Below are 22,442 nucleotides of genomic sequence, written 5' to 3' on the forward strand. Positions count from 1 at the left end.
TCTTCCAACCCTGATATTCTATGATTCCATGATTCTGGAGTGGCCAAAAACAGCCTTAAGCAAAAGCCAGGATCTAGTCACTGAACTAGATGGATCCTTGTGATGAGGTATGGCCATTCCTATGTTAATCAATGAAAACTTCATTTCAGAGCAGACAGACACTCCAGCAGAATTAACATCATACTGATGGTGCTGCACTATTAGACATGGTGTTTAGTGGAGCTGTACATATTAGCACCTGATTCGCATAAGTGTTTCTTCATACACACACACATATTCTTCATTAAGCTATACAACTTCCTCATATAACGTCTGTCTACCTGCTTTCCCAGATGCCATTGGTTGATACTATCTGTTATTATATGCAACAGAGATTTTTCACATCTCCTTGTGGGGGGTTGCCATGAGTTAAATGTTACAAATGCACCTGTACTTATAAGCTGATATTGTCTCTTCCTTATATTAGAACATCCATCATTACTGAGTTCACACCTCTCTTTGCTGCTCACATTGCAAATCTAGATGGATTTGAGGGAATGCAGTTCATGCTTTGGAGTAATTTTTAAATCAGCTTTCCCCCTGGGTGTTGGCCTCTTTGTTTTAACATCAAAGGGGGTTGACTGAGACTCAAGAGTCAACTGTAGCGTAGCTTGGAAGATATGTCACAGTTGAGCATCTAACATTCACCCTACTTTAAAACCTGAAAGAAGTAGAATAAATACTGTCCAGATAAAATATCAATTGAATGTGAAAAAACAGTTGAGAATGCAACTCAAGCAATGTTGCATGAGGAAGGTTAACAAAGGTCAGAATTTATTGTGATTTTATTCCTAGGAAAATGATGTCATAAGTAAGCTCAGACTGGTCTAACACACTTTAGTGTCTTTCTCAGAGTTTCCTCCCCCTCTTTAAAACAAAAAACAAAAATCTCCTACCGGTCACTTTCCAGCTGGAAAATCCTAGAAAGACATTGGAAGCCATAAAGCTGAAAAGACTGACTAACGATGCTTAGATATTCAGGGAATCATCTACCTGAGTTTTCCCAAACAATTAAATCTGGCTCAAGCCTTGACTTCTTGAATATACCCTGGCTGTCAATGATAAAGGAATAATGTATTTAGTTTACTGAGTCATTTTTAATGGTAGTTGTGGGAGGGGGGAGAAGAGGTACTGTAGATTTGTTTTGGTTTTCATTGCTATTTTTAGGTTGTAATACTGGGAGAAGGAGCTAGGTCATGTCTACACTAGTGAGCTTACAGCAGCACAGCTGCGTTGCTGTAAGAGCGCTCATGTAGTCGCTCTATGCCGATGGGAGAGAGCTTGCCCCGTAATAAAACCACCTCCCCAGGCGGCGCTAGGTATGTTGGCGGGAGAAGCTTTCCTGCCAACATAGCGCTGTGCACACTAACACTTATGTCGGTGAAACTTATGTCACTCAGGGAGGTGCTTTTTTCAAGCCCCCAAGCAACATAAGTTTTGCCGACATAAGTGGTAGTGTAGATATGGTCTTAGTCTCTAAAGAGAAATGCTGCAAATAAGATCACTAACTTACAACAAATTGTCTTTTTTACTGTTGTGGGACTATTATACCACTTAGTCACTGATGCCTGTAAACTCAACAACTAAACAAGCATATAATGTCCATGTTGTTCATTAAGAAAAGTTCTCAAGACTGAAGTATTTTTTGTTTATAACTCCATAGAAACACCTTTTTAGAAAGAGATTGTTCAAATTTGCCTCTTATTACTTGTAGCTGTTGCATCCCATAAATATAATAGTGAAATTGCTCTTTGTACAACCTACGTATTTCTAGCCCCGCCAGCTCTCAAGGGTAACAGTAGGACACACATTTTAGGTGGATCATGAGGAGGGAGCAGGTTTTCTTGCTTCTCACAAGCTCGTTCCTTGGGCCCAAATCTCCACTTCTCTCCATCAGTTTCACACTGAGGTAATTCCACTGAAGTCAATGGCGTAACACTGGCATAAAACTAATGTAACAGAATGCAAGTTTGGCTCCTTATCTCTGCAACGAGTGCAGTGTTATGCTGTTTCATTTTCAGCCACTTTGCTGCTTCTGTGTGTGTGAGATTAGATACAGGACTAGCAGAGCTTCTGAAAAACAACAGAGCAACACATTTCCAGCTCTCACGCAGCACACTGGTGGCAGGAGATGAGGAAAACAAATACTTTCTTTTTACGTTACAGTGCCAGAGTTTCACTTAAAAAAACCCAAACCCATGTGCTGTGGGATTGTTACGGTGGCCCAGGCATGTGTATGCATAGTTTGCATCTACACTGCAGCTGGGAATACGCCTGCCAGCCCTGATAGACTCATGCTGGTGGGGCTCAAGTTAGCCTGTTAAAAACAACAGTGTGGACGTCATGGCTTGGGCTGAAGCTCAGGCTCTCAAGCCCATGTGGTCTGGTGAGCTGGAAAACACAAGTTGTATCCTGAGCCGCAATGTCCACCCTGCTAATTGTTGTGCCCTGACTTGAGTCCCGCTAGCGTCCTGTGTCTGGACTGGAAAGCTCATGCCCTGCTGCAGTGTAGACATACCTTTATAGGATCTGTATGCATGCATGTAAATGCAGAATTTAGCCCGGTGGGGAATGGATTGTTCAGGGTGTACAGAACGATTCCATTTTAAATGATTTATCACAATTAATTCAACTATCCTAATTGAATTTATTAAAGCACAGTTATTTCATCTAGGATATTTTTATCATTCCTTTTACAAATCACAGTACAGTATGGAATAATTTCTCTGATTTCCCAAGTTACCTTGTCTGAGTGAGCAGTAACTTGATCATACATTAAACAGAACAGTGCTGTGCATCTGTTTTGCTGCTGTCTCCCTCTAGCCCAGTGTTTCTCAAAGCCGGTCCGCCGCTTGTTCAGGGAAAGCCCCTGGCAGTCCGGGCTGCTTTGTTTACCTGCCGTGTCAGCAGGTTCGGCCGATCGTGGTTCCCACTGGCCGCGGTTCGCAGTTCCAGGCCAATGGGGGCTGCAGGAAGGGCGGTCAGCACATCTCTCGGCTCGCGCAACTTCCTGCAGCCCCCATTGGCCTGGAGCGGTGAACCGCGGCCAGTGGGAGTCGCGATCGGCTGAACCTGTGGACGCAGCAGGTAAACAAACCGGCCCGGCCTGGCAGGGGCTTTCCCTGAACAAGCGGCGGACCGACTTTGAGAACTACTGCTCTAGTGCTCATGTCATACTCTGATGACTCATACAAAACATCCTGTCAGGTTCATTACAAGGAAACATAGGCCTCTGGACAGGGATGGAAATCTTGAGGCCTTCTTTCCTAAATAAAAGGAAGAAGATTGCCTTTGGCTTCAGTTTAACTCAGCTTTTCTTGTACTTTTTAGCATCCAGGTAGCAGTTACTTGTATATGTTGATATCTACAAGAAAAATATGCAAAGACCATCCTGGCACACAGATGAAGGGGAATAAAAAAGGCTCTTTGCACACATGCACCCTCCCCACAAGCTGTGCTATGAGCTGCTTGGCCATAGTGGAGATTCCAACCCAACAGTTTCTATATTTCCTCCCCCCACAACCTGTTTCTATAATGGGTAATGAAAAAATATGGCAGCCCTCTAATGACCAAAATATTACCAGGCAACTGTATTTTCTTCAGCACTATTCATACAAACTGTATCATAAAACTCTTCAGAGTTAAATATTAGGCATTACAATACATATCACACCTCTAAATTCATGTAAGCACTAACCATAGAATTTTTAGTTGACTAAATAAAGCACTTGCCCTATTATTTTTTTTAATAAATTATTGCATTCCAATTCTTTCGGGGCTGTACTTTGATGAAAAATTCTTCAATTCTTTTAGTGCTGAGCATCAAGTGGATAAAAAATCCAGCTTTAACATTTTCTTTCTTTGCACAAGATTTTGGGATGGTTTATGGCTGGTCCCTGCTAAGTTATGCAACAGTGAGACCTGGTGCCAAGAGTGAAAGAGGGTGCAAGTACCCACCGCAGCACATGGTGAAAGGCAGACCCTCCACTTATGAGGCCAGAGACCCCTCCCACCTTCACTACTCCATAAAGGGCAGAGTCAGACTCCATCACCACCCAGCCTTTGTAGCCTGCTATAGTTCAGTTAAAAAATTGTCTCATATTGTACGTGGAGCTGGTTACACCACCTACAGTTAAGGTTTACTGTACATGGAGTTCAAATCCTGTAAAGGCGTTTATTATAGTTTCTATGAACATTTTTCAGTCAATGCAGTTGTTAACTGATTTGATTTTTATTGCATTTATTATGCCAAGAAACAAAAATCTGATCCAAAGCGTTACATGTTAAAAGAAAAAGAGCAAAAAAACCCAGCTCAGCTTTATGAAGACAGGATATTTATGAAGATAATATTTTGCTCTGAAGTACCGAAGTTTTTAATTCATAACTAGGGCCCTACCAAATTCACAGTCATAGGGTTTTAAAAATCGTAAATTTCATGATTTCACTTACTTAAATCTGAAATTTCACAGTGTTGTGGGTCCTGACTCAAAAAGGAGTTGTGAGGGAGTCGCAAGGTTATTGTAGGGGGGGTTGCAGTACTGCTACCCTTACTTCTACGCTGCTGCTGACGGCAGCACTGCCTTCAGAGCTGGGCAGCTGAAGAGTGGCAGCTGCTGGCCAGGAGCCCAGCTCTGAAGGCAGAGCTGCCGCCAGCAGCAGCGCAGAAGTAAGGATGGCGTGGTATGGTATTGCCCCCCTTACTTCTGCACTGCTGCCTATAGAACTGGGCCCTTAGTAAGCAGCCGCCACTCTCCAGCCACACAGCTCTGAAGGCAGCAGCACAGAAGTAAGGATGACATGGTATGGAATTGCCACTCTTACTTCTGTGCTGCTGCTGACGGGGTGCTGCCTTCATAGCTGGGCGCCTGGCCAGCAGCCGCCGCTCTCCAGTCGCCCAGCTCTGAAGGCAGCATCGGTAGCAGCAGCAGCGTAGAAATAAGGGTGGCATGGTATGGTATCGCCACCCTTACTTCTGCAGTGCTGCTGGCGGTGATGTTGCCTTCAAAGCTGGGTGCACAACCAGCAGTCGCCACCGCTCTCCAGCTGCCCAGCTCTGAAGGCAGCGTAGAAGTAAGGGTGACAATAACGCTACCCCCCTGCAACTCCCTTTTGGGTCAGGACCCCCAATTTGAGAAACACTGGTCTCCCCCCTGAAATCTGTATAGTATAGGGTAAAAGCACACAAAAAGATCACATTTCACGGCGGGAGACCAGATTTCAGGGTCCGTGACACATTTTTCATGGCCCTGTATTTGGTAGGGCCCTATTCATAAATCTTACTAAGCTTTTCTAAAAAAGGTTTCAACCTTAATTTAACTTTAGCAGAGCTGTTGCTCTACTGTAATTTGTGGAGGAGGCAAGTTACTCCTTATCCTTATATAGTTTGACCATTTCAATGCCTTTTCAAATATAGGACTGCCAAATGTCACACAACCATAAAGGCTAGAAAATTTCATTTAAAAAGTTAGCTGAGATTCTCACATATACAATTTTTGCCAGTAGCAAAAATCTCCAACTGCTTGAGATGGGACATTAGATGGGGAGGATTCTGAGTTACTACAGAGACTTTTTTCCCCAGGTATCTTCCTGGCAGGTCTTGCCCACATGGTCAGGTTCTAACTGATCACCATATTTGGGGTCAGGAAGGAATTTTCCCCTGGGGCAGATTGGCAGAGATCCTTGGGAGTTTTAGCCTTCCTTGACAGCATTGGGCACAGGTCATTTGCAAGTTTAAACTAGTGTAAATGGTGAATTCTCTGTAACTTGAAGTCTTTAAACCATGACTTGAGGACTTCAGTAACTCAGCTTGTCTTGAAAAGAGTCTTCTGAATAATGAGTAACATTTTGAATTGCAGTGTCAAGCAAACTGCTACCTTTTACTGCAACCAGACCAAAAGAGTGACTTTGATACCAGCTTCAGCTGGTGGGTTCAAGTGAAACATAGGCCTCCTTAGAGGATTGATTTAAATGACATTATTAGCACCTGGTGTCCTGGAGCAGCTACAGTCTGAATTTCATCACCGCATTCTGACCATTGTAAACTGTGCTCCTGACCATTGTAAGTTGTGCTCTACTTTTGCTATCTAATATCCATTTTCCAGGGACAATATTAGCAATGTTGCACGAGCGCGCACATATTTCCTCATATCTCAAGATGTAAACAAGTGTTGTCACCAGACTCACAACACCAGACCAAGATGGACCTAAGGATTTTTTGGAGGGTTAGACTTTTGGGGGGATAAGTTTAACTGATTCAATGTTGAGAGCTAGCCAACAGAAGAGGAAAAAATAAAAATGAAATTTGAGCACAAATAAAAATTAGTTTCCTGATTTTTTCCCCACTGAAATTTCAACAAATTTTTCCACCCTCTCTACTTGTTCTGCATATACAATGGGAGGGTGAGATCTTTAGGCTGCCTCCAGAAGAAGCGAAACCCAGGTGCATGGTCAAATCCAGTGATTGGTTTTATATGGGTTTATATTTTAAAGGCTGTATTCATGAGGATAAAGGAGGCTGTGCATGACCCAGAAGCATTTTCTGTTCAATACACCGTAGAACCTGTATACAATGTAAATAAAAGTGAACTAGGACCAAAAAAAAAAAAAAATCCTGAGTCTGTGTTTGCTCATTCACTGCTGGTGTTTAGACATTTCTGACCATTCAGAGGTCATAACATGGTTTATTAATTTACTAATGGTTTACAATACAGGCCTTTGCTCAGTACCTAGTTTGTACTACATGGTGTGTACCTTTGCTGCTTGCCTTTCTGAATGAAAGCCACTGTAGCATCACTGAACCTGAGAATTGCTTGAGTACAGATGCTTTCCTATAAAATACTGTGTTGAGAATGCACTCTTACTGTACATAGTATGCACATTATATTCTCTTATACTGCACCTTCTTTAATAATACTTCACCTGACGTTCTCTATGAATTTCTCTCTTCTGAACCAACTGCCTTATATCTGTTGTTTACACTACACAGAGTGGTAACTGATTTACATACTAAAAGGGTCAGTGTGGACAAATCAGTGTTTAAGAGTGCATTTGTTGCTGCATGCAAGTCAAGCATAAAAATTTGTGTGAACCCAGCAATTTTTCTGTCTTTTTATCTTCATGAACAGCAAGCATTAGTAAATATGCCTGAAACATCTATGCAGAGACATAACAGCAGTGTTTTATGGAGAAGTCAGATGACTGGCAAGCTCATTCGTAATACAAAACCGTTCTGATTCCTACTAGTCACATGGAAGTGGAGAGACTTATTATGTAAAGTATGGGTCAGACTCATCAGCTAAAACATGTAATTAATTCAAGGGTATATCATCTGCATAATAGCTACTTCATATTTTCAGACCCAGTTAACAGGATTCAAACCATCATAATGGGCTTTGAATTATGTTTATTTAACTTTCTGTATGCAAGAGTGCAACCAGAATACATATTGCTAAAAATATTTATTCATTTCTGCCCATTTAAGTGGGATGCTCTTAAAAACATAAAGGACCGGCTCCTCTGCTGGTATAAATATGCAGAGCTCCACTGACTTGATTTGGCCCAAGGAGGGCAAACTTACCAATACAAGCTTTAAAATGCTGTGTTGTTTCCTGTTTAACGCATTGGCTGAAATCAGGAATGCCACAATATTGCTGATCGTCCTCTATTTTTCTCCTTCCATTACATCTTCACCCAGGTGCAGTCTGGTTGGCTCCATTCCTGTGGTATAATTCATACATGTTAGGGCCTAATCAGCAGTGAATCTAAGTTCAAGCTGCACTTCCAAGAAAACCTTCTTTTCCCTTTATGTAACCTCTTTCCCATGCCCTGCCGGTGCCTTACGTCACTAAAATTCTCCTCCAGCCTGAATTTTAGCATGTTAGCTCCTATGTTTAGTAGGTTAGCAAGGCTAACTACTCCCATTTCCTTCCTGCCACATACACACACAGACATTCACACGGAGGTACATTAGTTCCTATTTGCTCATGGTATGAAGTCCTATGATAATTTCAAGATTTGTCTTTCCCTGGATACATATATATGCTATATCTAGGCTCATAAGCAAGACTCTGTTTTTCAAATCCTCTGACCAAAAAATAAATTAAAATGTGTATGTGTATGGGTTGTTGTTCTTTTTTATTAACAAAGTCACCAACAACTGCTGATTAATAAACTAGACTTGACACATTTTCTTGTTCATTTGCCATCTTAGTCCTCTCATTTGATCATCCCAGATTAACCTGTTATTGCACCAGGTGTTTCTCTGTTTCCGTTCTGAATTCTTTTCTTTTTAAGATTGCTTTCTCCACGGACATTAGTTACTACTACATGGAATGCGTATTATTGTTGCAATAGGATTCCTTCCTATACAGCATTAACAGAATACAATAGTATAGGTCTTATAAAAAACCCAACACTTAGCCTATCATAAAATATAGATTACATATTTTTATTTTGCCCAAAATACCTAGCAGGCAGAATGAAAGGCACCTACAGGAGGGAGAGTTTGCAACTTAGATTGAGTGCCTCACCTGACTCAGTTTTCTTCTTCAGTATTTCCCATTGAAGATACATAGCAATCACGTCATCAGTCTGTCTTCATGTAAGGCATGAAAATCCCTCCCTGAGATCTTCTGCTCTGCTTGGAACAGTACTGCAAGGTACTTCCAGGTGGGGCTAACATTCAGACCAGTAAAACAGCTATAATATTATTTACCGTTGGGAGGGCCCGGTGCTTAATTTGTAATGAAAGAGGTGCCGGTGCTTAAGCAATTAGGTGCTGGGGCTCAAGCAATTTTTTTACATTCATAACTGATGAAGCAAGCCCAGAGGTGCCGGGGCTATGAACTACCAAACCTAGAGGTGCCAGGGCTTGCCCTAGCAAGCCCTGGCACAAATTAAGCACTGGGAGTGCCCAAAATGTAGTTAGCACTTTCCATACAGAAAAGAAGAAACAGTCGCTGCCTTGAGATGCTCACTGTTTATGTGGGCTTGTTTGCAGAGAGTCAGTGATTGGCATTTGAAGATGCTTTTCCTGAAGCTATAAAAATGTGGCATTAAAATGTCTATATACTTTTTATATACTGTTTTCTTTTAAAGATGCGAACATCCTTTCTGCTGCGAAATTGCCCTGTGCTAGTCCTCAGTGGAATGATTCCAAAATATAATTAGTTATAATCCAGGCATCAGTTCTCGTCATTTGATGAAGTCACAATGTTGGTAAGATTTAAATTTGGAGAAGAAGGGTTGGGACATTTCAAATAAGTGAGGAAAGTGAATCACTCAGTCATATACTCTGAAACCTTCCTTCCTTATTCTGCTTCCTTGTCCAGCCCTGCTTCCAGTGCAGTACAGATTAAGGGACATATTATGGTATCAGTTTTTACTCTCCTGTGGTGGAGTGCACTTGGGGCCAGCAGGTTTAGGAGAAGGCCATGGTTCAACAGTCTTTTGGAGTATGTCTACACTGCAATGTAAGCCCAGAGTTAGTAGAATTTGAGCTAGCAGACCCTGCATTTGTTAACCCTGGGTTTTATGATCTACACACATTTGTAACCCCAGGTTAGGAATTGTTGAACCCTGGTGTGACAGTATTTCCCATATTCTTCATAGAAATATTCTTCTAATATGATTATAGCTTATCTGAGATATATTTTCTGCAAGATGTGAGATATCATTGGAAAGGTTATGATTTACTGAATATGATTATCCTATTCATATGCATGTATCATTTCTGTATCTGAAGTTAGAAATATTGACTATGTATCTGAATTAAAAATTGTGTTTACAGATGGGGACGCCCACTAGACAGAATGCAATCAGTCTAGAAGGCTAGCTGGGAACAAGTCAATCGACCATTAGGGAGAACAATAGGTTTTAGAAGCTGCTAATCTCCCACCTTCCTGGGAAGTCTTCCTGTGGACGCTGAAAATAGACTTTGAGTTATGGCTGCAGGGTCATGTGATCAAGTCACTGGTACTGGAATCCATCTTGGAATACGAGTGTTTTTCCACTGACTGACGTGGGAACTAAGTTTGGAAACAAAGGGTTCCCACCATATGCAAAAGCTATTTAAAGCAGGGGAGTGACTTCTTCACCGTCTCCGCACCCAAGATGACTGCTGTAAACACCTAAAATTGAACTGGGGAAGAAAGGACTGAACCCAGGCTGGAGGGTGTCTGGCCTGTGAAAGAAATACCTGAAGTTTTAAGCTGCAAGCAAAAGCAGCTTGCCTTCAAGAACCTCTGCAATCTGCTTAAAACAACATTTAGGGTGAGAATTTCTAGTTATAACCAGTTTCTTTAGTAGATGAAGCTTAGCTTGCGTGTTTGTTTCATTTGCTAGGTAATCTGTTTTGATCTGTTTGCTATCCCTTATAATTACTTAAAATCCACCTTTTGTAGTTAAACTTGTTTTGTTTTTTCTAAAACCAGTTTATGACATTCATAACGGGGGGGGGGGGGGGGGGGCAAAAAGCTGTGCATATCTCCCTCCACATTGAGGGAGGGGGTGAATTTCAATGAGCTTTCGCTATATAAGTCTCTGTGCAGTGTAAGAGGATACAATTTTGGATTTATCCTCTAGAGGGGGGTGTGCACCTGAGTAACTGGGCAGTTCCATAGCTGAAGCCTTCCCATGCAGGGACTAGTCAGAAAGCCTGCATGCATGTTACAGCAGCTGGGTGTGTCCATACCTGTATGTGTGCTGGTTAATGTGTGATACCAGAAGCAGGTCTGCAGCTTGTCACAGGACAAAGGGAGCCCAAGCTGGTGGAATAGGCAGGTTCAGTGGTACCCCTGTTACAAGTGGCACCCCGGGGGGAACCCGTCACACCTGGGTCCCAACCTGGGGCTCCAGCATCTACACTGCATTATGCGGGCCCAAGTCCAACCACCCATAACCCAAATTTCCTATTGCCCCCCCCCCAGATGTGGCCACTCTACCCCTTTGTTCATTGTGCAGTGTATGAAAATTTGACTGTCCACCAAACTTGACTGTCCTGAGGACAAAGGAAAGTCAGCCTGTGGGATACTTTTAGAGGACTCCCAGACCATGAGTCAAGTGGGCCTGCACATACACTGCAAAGCAATAGGACTTGAACCTTAGGTCCCAGCTTGACTCAGGCTCAGACCCTCCACCCCCCTGGGGTCCCAAGATCCAGGGGCTAAGCTCTGGTTTAGTGCAATTTGTATGTAGATGGAAAGAGGGTTAGGCTTGAGCCTGAGTTTGAACTCTGGGCTTACACTGCAGTGCAGACAAAGCCTCAGTCCTTGGATGGCTGTGCCAAGCTGTCTGAAGTCCTAACAGCCAAGTTAGGTCCCCCACTCAGGCAGAGAAGGATGAAAAATGGTAGGGTGACCCAGGGCCCAAGGAAAAAGGGGTGAGGAGAATCTCAGTCCCCTCTAGTGGTACAACAGACCACCCTCCCCTGGGCCACTTCCTACCTCCCATGATCTCTCTTCAGTTTGGAGCATGGACATGGCACTCATTTTCCCTCTTAGCAGAAGATTGCTCCTACAGTCTCAATAGTTCAGACAGCCAGTTGGGTCTTCCCAGCTCACTTTCCAGCAGCCACTTTCTCCCCCTTGCCAGGCAGAAGGGGGTCAGGCCCTTGGGCTCTGGGTTGGGTCTCACCAAAGTTCAATCTCTTCCCTGTAGGTCCCTCTAGCGAGGGGTGAAAGTAGAAATAGGGACTTACCAGTATGGGGCTGGGTTGGGGCCGGCTCTGGCCCCCGGAACAGGCAGGGCCTCAGGCGGAAGGAGCGAGGATGGGGGTCAGAACCAGCCCCGGCCTGCCCTGTACTGGTAAGTGCCCTTCTCCTCCCCCGCCAGGGTAGCAGCAGCAGCCGGGGCTCCAGCAGCAGTTTAAAGGGCCCAGGGCTCAGCCGCCGCTACCGCCCTGGGACCTTTAAACCACTGCCGGAGGCCCCAGCTGCTGCTGCTACCACAGGGCTCTGGCAGCAGGGATCTGGGGGCTATTTAAAGGGCCAGGGCTCCCCTGCCTCTACCTCCCCGGGCCCTTTAAATAGCCGCAGGAGCCTGCCGGAGTGGTGGCGGGGCTCTGGCGGCTATTTAAAGGGCCAGGGCCATAGAGGTAGCGGGAGTCCCGGGTCCTTTAAATAGCCCCCAGAGCCCTGCTGCTACTCCAGAGCTCTCGGAGCTATTTAAAGGGCCCAGGATTCCTCTGCTTCTACCACCCCAACCTTTTAAATAGCCCCCGGAGCCCTAGTGTAGTCGCGGCGGGACTCCGGCAGTTATTTAAAGGGCCCAGGGCAGTAGAGGCCCTTTAAATAACCTCGGAGCCCCGGCCCTTTAAATAACCTCGGAGCCCCGCTGCCGCTACCCCAGGGCTCCAGCAGCTGGAGCCCCAGGCCCTTTAAATTGCCACCTGGGGAAGCCGGGCTGCCCCGGTATGGTGCACCGGCTCTTGCCGTGCTGGGGCGTACCGGCTTACGTTCACCTCTGCCTCTAGCCCACAAGCTGCAGCCACTCTCACCTTCACTCTCTCCCTGCTTGCCTGTCAGAGTCTCCTTTTTAGGAAGGCTTTCCATTGGTATGCTCTGTGTGACATACCGGGGTGCAGTCCAAACCAATGGGGGACTTTGGGTGCCTTACAATTCCTTGATGAAGTAGCTCACACCTGGGGTGGTCATAAACAGCCTTCCAGCATGTAAGCCATGTGTGTAAATGCAGCATGCCAGTCTCACTTGGGTTGTACTTTGGATCTCATGAGCCTTGGTTATACTGCAGGGTGACTGCAACATACCCCCAGTCTCAGATTTTCCCCCCAGAAATGTACTCCAGTACTCTGCAGCACTCTCCTGGACAGTACAAATATTTTAAATCCATTCTTCCTTAAAGGGAATAATATGCCCCCTTATCGCAAACAGTTATTCAGACACTTCAGTTTAAACACACTGGATTAGATAAAACAGTAATATAAGTTTGTTAACTACAAAGAAATAGATTCTAAGTGAGTATAAGTAATGAAGCATAAAAGTCAGAAATAGTTACAAGTAAAATAAAGATAAGGCCTTTACTAATGCCTAACTTAAACTATGTTAGATTAAAGCAAAGTTTCTTACCACATGCTCCAGCAGATTACTAACCAAACTCTCAGGTCAGGACCCCACCCCTAGAGTCCAGTGAATGCTTCCTTTGTCTCTTTAGGTTCAGTGAATGTGATAGACATGGAGAGAGAAGAGGTGCCTTGGGGTGTTTGACCCTCCTTTTTATAGTTTCAGTCCCCCTCTTGAAAAAGATTTCCAGCTGGGCACTAGGTGACAGAGTGTCTACGTGGAAGGATGTTCCCTGTTGGCTTTTTCTTACCTGGCTTTTTCTCACCTGTCTCACCTTTCTTTGTTTCCCTCCCTGATTGATGACTCTGTTTACTGCATAAATGCAAATTAAGGCAAGCATATGTTCCTTTGTTTAGGTCAGATCTGTTTGTCAACTTCTGTTTGGGCAGGTCTGTGTGGTTGGGAACATGAGTTAATAACACCATATAGGAGGATCTTATACAATGTTGCCACACATATTTTATCAGGAAAATAGTGACCAGCAAATTGTAAGTTTTATGATGATACCTGTCAAGGCATACTTTGTACAAAGATTATTACAATAGTGTGTGAATACAGGGATATATTCTGTCATACTCTGCAGCCGCTGAGAGTTGGAGCCTTCTTGGCCCAGTACTGCTCCATTATTCCTTCAATCTTAATGAGGGGTTTGTAAAGCATATCACATCCCCTATCACATCTAAAGGTAATAGAAAATTGTACTTAATAATTGGTGGTAGCATATGGCCCGTTAGTTATTGAAACCTGATCTTGTTCAGTGCTTAATTCCCATTGACTCCAAGAGGCACTTCCATGCTTTACAGGACTCACTCAGTACCTGGCAGAGTCAGACCCTTCAACCAAAACAATGTTAAATATTTTTAGAACATTACTTTTGGTCATTGCAATTCAGTCCAATAAATCATTCACTTCACTTTCCCAGAAGTGGCAACAGTATGCTACAATTTAGGCAGAAATCTGCTGCTTTTGTTTTTCTCCTACAGAATAGATAATGCTGACATTGTTCTTTACTCTGTAGTCTTTATAACACAATGTATCCTAGATCAACAGTATGGTTTTTAAGAGGAATCAATTATGCATGTTGCTTGGGTGCTTTTCATGGGAATTGCTGCAGTTACGCTGCAGCTTTACTTTTTTATTTGCATCAGTATTCGGGAGTATCAGGCCATGTTATAAGGGTCATTAAATAGTTAAGGCTATTTTCCACTAAACTTGTATATGTCTTCTTTGCATTTTTTGCCAATGTAATACATTTGAATCTAATAAAGAAAATGATCAGTATATACTGATATCTATCTATCTATCTATTCTACTTACACATCATGTATTTCTCATTTTCATACACATTCAATGAGAGAGTCCTAGAAAATTACTTTCTGGTTTGATTTAGATGAATTCTGTATTCTGCCATCTGAGTTTTCACAACAGTAACAATTTACTTTATTTTGCAATAAACATTAATAGTGGAGACACTTAAGATGTTCCACTGGTTTGAGAACTTCTATTAGTTCCAAAGATAGGGCTGATCTAAAGCCCCCTGAAGTCAATTGAGAGGTTCATGTTGAATTCAGTGGGATTGTATCAAAACCATATATCTTTTAAAATGGAAAATGCTGTTAGAACCATCAGAATCTTTCAAAGCAGTGGAGCATTTTAAGGACATCCACTGTACCTTTTTTCTTTTTAAGTGAATGCCACAAACTTTCTTTTATATATTCTGATATTCCTCAAATGTGCACAGTGCTCATTTCATACCTCACTATGCCAGTGAAATTATTTTATTTCAAAATAAGATTCAGCTACCTTAAGCGTTATCTTAATCATCATGAAAGAGGAGTCGACTTAGTTATATAAAAATAAATATTCAATAAACGTACATATATTTAAATATAGCCTATTCTAATTTACTGTATAATGTGTAACACTGTAATTTTAAGTGCTCATCTGAAGGAAAGGGTAATGCTGTAAAGTATGGCAATACATGTAAATAATCATAATGGAAGCCTAATGGAAATATCTCAGCACATAGGTTCCTTACTATAATTGGCAGGGTAACTTTTGGGTTGCAGAAGGCTCTGGTCTCTCTCTTCCTCCGTATCCCTTGTTGCTGTAAAAAGACAACACTGAATATGTAGGAGGAAATATAAGGGTGGAGAAGAAGAACTGAATGGTGAAGAAATTATTTTAAAGTCACCTTTCTAACCATGGTATTTACTGGGCACTGAATGGTTCCCTTTCTTTAACTGTAAGTCTAGTAATCATTAGGAGACAACATGAGAATTTCTCAGCCTATTTTCGGGGGGGGGGGGGACTCAGGATGATGCTGAGAGGCCAACAAGAGTGGGAATAGGTACAGGTTATGAAGGACACTCTTGTATCCTTCTGTCTCTAGCAATGAACCTGACTGAATACTGACACTAGTTTCACCAGAGACATGAAAACAAACTTCACTACGCAATTTCAGTGTCATTCAATGAGATTTGCCAGAGGGCAAAGATACATAGGAAATAAAGTAGAAGCATGTTCTTAGATTGTTGTGTATATCTGCCAGTGATGTAAATTCCACAGACAGGATTTCATACTGATATCATTTGGTCATAAAAAACAAAATAATTATGACCTTATTTTATGCTGTACTGATGCCTGTATATATCCATGTACTACAAATGCAAGTAATGTGATTAGCAGTTTCTTTCAACATTGCTTCAATCCAGGCAACAACTTAAAGAGGCCATATGGGGTGACATTAGACAGCGTAGGCTATATTTAGCTTGTCTAGGAACTAGAGAGCTAGAGAGAGCTATAGGGCCTTGTCTGGGTCTAATAGCCTGAATAAAGAATCTCCTTTATGCTCTGTTAGAAGGGATGCTACATCTGTAACCAGCACCATATTGTGTGTATATATATATATATATATACACACCTGTCTGTACGAAGAATCTGTGGGATTCAGGCCTGTCTGCCAAAACTCTGCATGTATTTTACTTCATACAATATAATATGCAGTATTAAAATCTTAACAACTGTTAGAACCTCCACCCACAGAGTACTTCCAAAAAGAAAACATATAAGCTAGAAAAGGGAGGGAAGGCCAGGTTTTGGAGAGGGGAGCCAGCTTATACTTGTTGGCAACTGTTAAAGTTTTGAAATATACCTCTACCCCGATATAACGCTGTCCTCGGGAGCCAAAAAAAATCTTACTGCGTTATAGGTGAAACCACGTTATATCAAACTTGCTTTGATCTGCCGGAGTGCGCAGCCCTGCCCCCGCCCCCCCCCCCCCCCCCCCCCGGAGTGCTGCTTTACCGCGTTATATCTGAATTCATGTTATATCGGGTCGCAGTATATCGGGGTAGAGGTGTATATGAAATGCTAATGCAGTAGGCATAAAGGGATCATTAGCTATTCTGGGGCACTCAGTCAAAGCCAGTAACATTTATGTTATTGTATAAGAGTTTTAATTTACTGTTTAAAGCTCCTGTCCTCAACTTCATACAAATCCATTTATGAGCAAGTAAATTTTATCAATGAAGGTGTAAAATCCATCATAATCCACTTACAAACTATACTAGGTATTATGGGTAACACTCAGATATAAACCACAGTACATTATAATACATTTCCCCCAAATACACCTCAGCTTTTGCAAGCATCATGCAAAAAGTTAATGTGAAATTCACACTTGAACATTATAAAAGCATTAGATGTATGTGAGTGATACAGAAGTTAAAATGCACAATTGGTATGATGCACTGGATGTTAGTATACTACAATGTAAATAGTATATTCAGAGGAATGTATCAGCTAACCGGGATATACAATAAGCTACTAAAACCATCCACAGCCCTGCAAACCAGTAGTAATTGATATTTTAATTTGAGGAGATCTGAAGATAAAAGGAGGCCCAATAGTGATGGCCAGACCTGCTGAAACTCTCTAAATACCAATATTCACCACATGTATAGAATGAAAATAGCCAGAAGAATTGCACTTAAATATTCTAGTAACACAGGAATGTCCAATTTTGCTTACTGTCAACTATGGCGTGTGTTTATTAAACAGGTCTTGTGCATGTAGTACACCAGAGAAAGCAATCAGTCCATTTACTGTCCAATTCCTAAGAAACTGGAGGCAGCTCTTGGCAGTACTACCTAGGTTAATAACAACCTACCTGCATATACATTTTCCTGATTTGTACATGAATTTGTGTTAAATGTGCATGCAAGCAGGCTTATATAAATATACTTTTTAAATACACAAGTGGGCCTCAGCCTCATACTTTTAAAGCCTCATACTTTTATTGTTTATAAGAAATAGTTTAAATCTACATCTCATCAATATCTCCACTAGTATCCTGATGAAAGCTCTGTGATTGACACATTTTTCATTTCACCGTTAATTCTGAAAAATCAAAAAAGTTTCATTTCAGATCAAACCAAAAAGGAAAAATTTCCAGTGTTTTGGCAAATTGAAAAGTAAAAAAAAAAAAAAAACTGTTTGGCATCAAATGAAACATTTTCCATTTCAATTCTGACCATTTTAAAACTTCTCATTTAAAAAATAAATAAAAAATGAGGGGGGGGGGAATCTAAACATTTTGTTTTTGAAAAAGTTAAAACAAAATGGTTGTTTTTTAAAAATTGAAAAAAATTGGCTAAAATGATATGAATTTTCCAAATGTTTCATTGTCACTGAATGAAAAAACTTTCCGACCAAAGATTTCACCCAACTCTAATCCTGGTACATTGTATTTTTAGAGTGAATTTCCTTTGCAAATATGAAGGAAAGAACTCAATTCATTTTCTGTGCATAAAAAGAACATGTACAATGTGTTTCCATCAGTAATATAAATACCTGCTTTTTGTGAATTCAGGCCTTAGGATATTTTTGCTAAAGAGGTAAATATGGACTTTTATTTCAGCTTTTTATTCTCACGTGGGCGATATTTTCTATAGTGCCATTGCCACCTGTATTAATAGCAACACTGCTGCTGTTGGAATTTGTAACAGCTGTAACTACGCATGCTGAAAGTACAATTGGAGAGTTCTTGTTCATGTGTAAAAAAGGTAAGTGCAATAACCTGGCATTAGGTGAATAAATTCAGCTTCCTCAATGCTAGGGCATAGCTCCCATAATTGGCCATAACTAAAGATCATTTCATAAAATCTGGCTTTCTACATGAAGCATCTTGTAATTGGTAGCAAATTGGTGGTGGGGTGGTGGGGATACAGCAAGTGTTGTGTTATAAGCCGTATTCTTTACCTGCTAATGTCTACCAACCTTTTTATTATGAGGCTTTTAGCCTGGAATTACAGCTCTTTTACAGCATTATTTTTTTCTGAAGAAATTAAAGAGGAATGTACCCTATAAAATATGACTCAAAATAAAATCATGCCTGTAGTGCCTAAGGTAATATAGAATCATTGACAAAGTCATGTCTCAACTGCTTCTCCAAGAAGGCGCTAAATGCCTGTTTAGGAAATATTGGACATTTTTATTTTGTATTCTGGGTGTCCTTTGTCCTATCTGGAGTCTTTCCCCACAGCCTTTACTTTTGTAAAAATACTTATTAGGAAAATCATTCTGGTATAATTTCCCAAGGGGCAAACCCTTATCCCTAGACACAGGCCAATTATGGGATGCTCCAGGAGGGTCAAGGTAGAGAAAGAAACTTGTTCCCTATGCATGTAGACTAATAGCAGAGCTACTCTGTAGCGGATACCGCAGCCAGAACGGCTGAAGTAACCCTTCCATGTGCTGCACATAAGGGAAAGGGATATCCTGAAACTCCCATTTATCCACCGCTCCAAAGTCTTTAGGAGTGGCAGGCTGGTCCCTTACTAAAATATCTTTCAGGGTGGCTGTCTATTCCTATTCCACCCAATACCAGTTGGTTTGGTTTTTTCCCCCTGAGCAACTCTAGCTGCAGCTCATTCTGAAATGTTTAGGCTAATGGAAGTTGGATCAAGCCCTTAGTCACTACATTTATTCTCACATCTTGCTATCTTCACCCTATACCTCTGCATCATTCAGATTTACCCTAATCCTCATTGTCTAAATTTATTCCAAGATCTCAGATATAATCTCAGACTATGACAATGACATTCTCCCACCACTTAATTCTGCTTTCTAGCAATCTTTCCCATTCCCCAGGTCAGAAGAATTTGGCAGTGATCTCAGCTTCGGCAACCAAAAGCATCATTTCTTTAAGAAGTCCAGACATTATTTAGTATTATCGAATAACACAAAAGGAGTTTTAAATCATTGCGTTATCTCCAGAAGCTGGCATTTTAACTGCTAAACTCTTAAAGGCCTCATAACTCTGTAGATATTAATATTAAAAAATTAAGATTCTTGATTGCTTTCTCATCATACTTATAAGTTTACTGAAATTATTAAAATATATTAAAATTAATGTTATTTTAAAAGTGATTAAAATAGTTTCACACCACGAGAGACACTTGAAACATCAGTACTATATAAATACACACTTGTATATGCCATGATTAAGGGTTCATAATTCAGCATTTTCATTAAGTAAAAACAGTTCATTTTTTCTTTCTAGCTACTGTAATTGCTTACTTTACAGTATTTTTTACCTTCTAATTGCAAAAAGAGACCTGAGTAGGATTCAACTTGTGCTAATGTATTAAAAGCTCATTCCAAAATTGACTTGAAATCTACTGCACCCTTTCCATTGTTTTAAATGGGTTTTAGATTAGGCCCCAATACCTCAAGAGATTGAAACTAACTGTGTTTTGTTTCATAGCAAATCCCTGATCATGGCTTGCATATGACATAGTAGTTAAGCATTATATCCAATACTTATAGTAATTCTTTTCCATTTATTGGATTATTTTGTATATTACAGGCCCAATATATGGTATTTTATTGAAGTAGCTATTTCAATATGATGCCCTACTTGCATAGTATGGAAATAATGAGTGAACCAATATGGATAGTGTGTAGTCAACATTCCTTTTCTACACCCCACTCCTTACTTACATTGGTCATCTTCACATATTGTAATTTCCTGACAGTACTGACCTCTTGAATCAGTACTTGAAGGCATGTCTTCAAATTGTTCTGAGTGACCATGAGTACCTACAAGTGATGTTTTTGCAAGCCTGCTCTGCTCCACATGTTGGTTATTTTTCTCATTGGTAGCAAGCTCTATACTATTATGACAACAGCGTAGACAACACTACAGCAGCAACAACTCTGTTAAAATTGAATGCTGTATGCATCTGTCTTAGCGTGGATTTATCTTTAGGAGGAATTTAAGAGATTAAACCATGGACACTATTATCTTCTGCATTGAAATGTATCTGTGACCTCCTGTTTCAAAAAACAAGGTGATCAAAATGACCTCACGTTGTTGTTCCCAGACTGTCTCATCTGTTACATACAGAGGCAAAGAGTATTTCCAAGTCTTTCTTTCTTTGAACAAAATACTCACAAAATATTTACAATGGGGTTTGGTATCGTTTTATTTCTTGAAGGCTTACACCATGCAGAGTAAGCTTCAGTAGCATCCTACATATATTGTATGAACTGTCAGATACCATTGGCTTAGTGACTCTAGCAGGAAGAAACTACAAAACAGGTTGACACATGAACTTATATCCTCCAAAAAACTCTTTTCCTCCCACCCCTATCCCCATCAGTACCAATTTGCCTTCCTTGCCAATGGCATCTCTGGGGCCCCACTGGCCTCTGCCTGGTCCTGTTACCTACTGGATGGCTCTTTCATCTAACTGGACTGTCCTCCCTTCCCACATACAATAGCCTTCACAAAGCCTGAGGCTTCCCTAGGGAACTGATCTAATTAAACAGATGGCAGTAGGAGACTGAAACCCTGAACTACAGGACTGATCCAATTCCCATCAATGTCAACCAGAGTCCTTCCATTAACTTCAGTGAGTGCTGGATCATTCCTTAAGTCCACAGGAAGGTAAAACACCATAAAGTTATATACAGAACCTAAAGATCTTAGGGAATAGTTGCTACTTTGCTAAGCTAACAACCATTACTCCTGGGGGAATGCTGCGCCACTGCATGTGCACAGAACTCATGTCCCCTGCAGATTTCTTTGCTTCCCCACAGAAAAATGACTTTCTGATGGGGAGGCAAAGGTAAGCCACAAGAGCAGACATGCATTCCCTCCCCAGCAGTGGTGCTCAGAGCAGCCAGCAGAGAGGTAAATCACCGCGGGAAGGAGGGCTGAGGATGCACCAGCTGGTGGTTCCTACCATGTGCTGGGCTCAGTTGCTAGTCTCAGCTGGGCTTGGGATGGGAGAGGATGGGACTTCTCCCCCAGCTGCAGGAAGGTCCACAACCCCCCCCCCCCGACACACATACACACACACACACACACACACACACACACACACTTCCTGCCCCCATCAGTCCTCAGCCACTGGAGGAGGGGTTACTGTACAGGGACCTGCTTCCCCATCCTACCAACCCCCATACATCCAGACCCCCCCATATCCACAACCCACACACCAAGCCCCCTGCTCCTCACCGAGCCTCACCCCCTGCATCCAGAGTCCTCCTGCACCCAGATCCTCCGCTGAGCACCACACACACCCAGACAAGCCCCCCGCACCCAGAACCCCCACCCCACTGATCCCCAATCAGATGCACCGGGACCTCCACCCCAGCAAGTCCCACGCCTCCAGTACCTGGACCCCATGCTGAGCCCCCCCCCACACCCAGACCCCCTAGTCAAGCCCCATCCCCCCACACCCAGGCCTCCAACTATCTTCACCAAGACCCCACCCCCTGCAGAGTCCCATTGCATCCAGATTCCCCCTGCACCCCACACACATTTTCATAATTCATTAATTCCTCTCAGTCTTTGCTCCTGTAGTCATTTCTCTGTTACACACAAGGATTATTCAACCCAAAGGGGGGGAAAGGTCTGACTCTTTCCAGCATAAAAGAGCGTAGATTTTTTTCTCTTAAGATTGAAAATCAGTCAGAAAGCATCTGCATACAGTAAGCAATGTATTCATTAAATTGCATTTTATAATCTGATAATAACACTAGTATCTCCATGAGGAGATAGTTACATTATGGAAACTTCAGTGCTTTTTGCACTCTTTTAAAGGAAAATATTGGGGATACAGTAACAGTCTTGCTTTTCATGGCACACACATAAAAATGCTGTAATACACTCAATTGTCTGCAATTATTTGTGTGGATATATGTATCGATTTGAAATATTGAAATCTGAAAATAGAAATAATATATTTATTCTCAAATACCCCCTTCAGCAAGATTTACAGAAAAGGTATAGACTAGGCTGGACATAACTTACAA

Source organism: Chrysemys picta, chromosome 2 (assembly GCF_011386835.1).
Source record: "Chrysemys picta bellii isolate R12L10 chromosome 2, ASM1138683v2, whole genome shotgun sequence".
NCBI classification, from domain to species: Eukaryota; Metazoa; Chordata; order Testudines; family Emydidae; genus Chrysemys; species Chrysemys picta.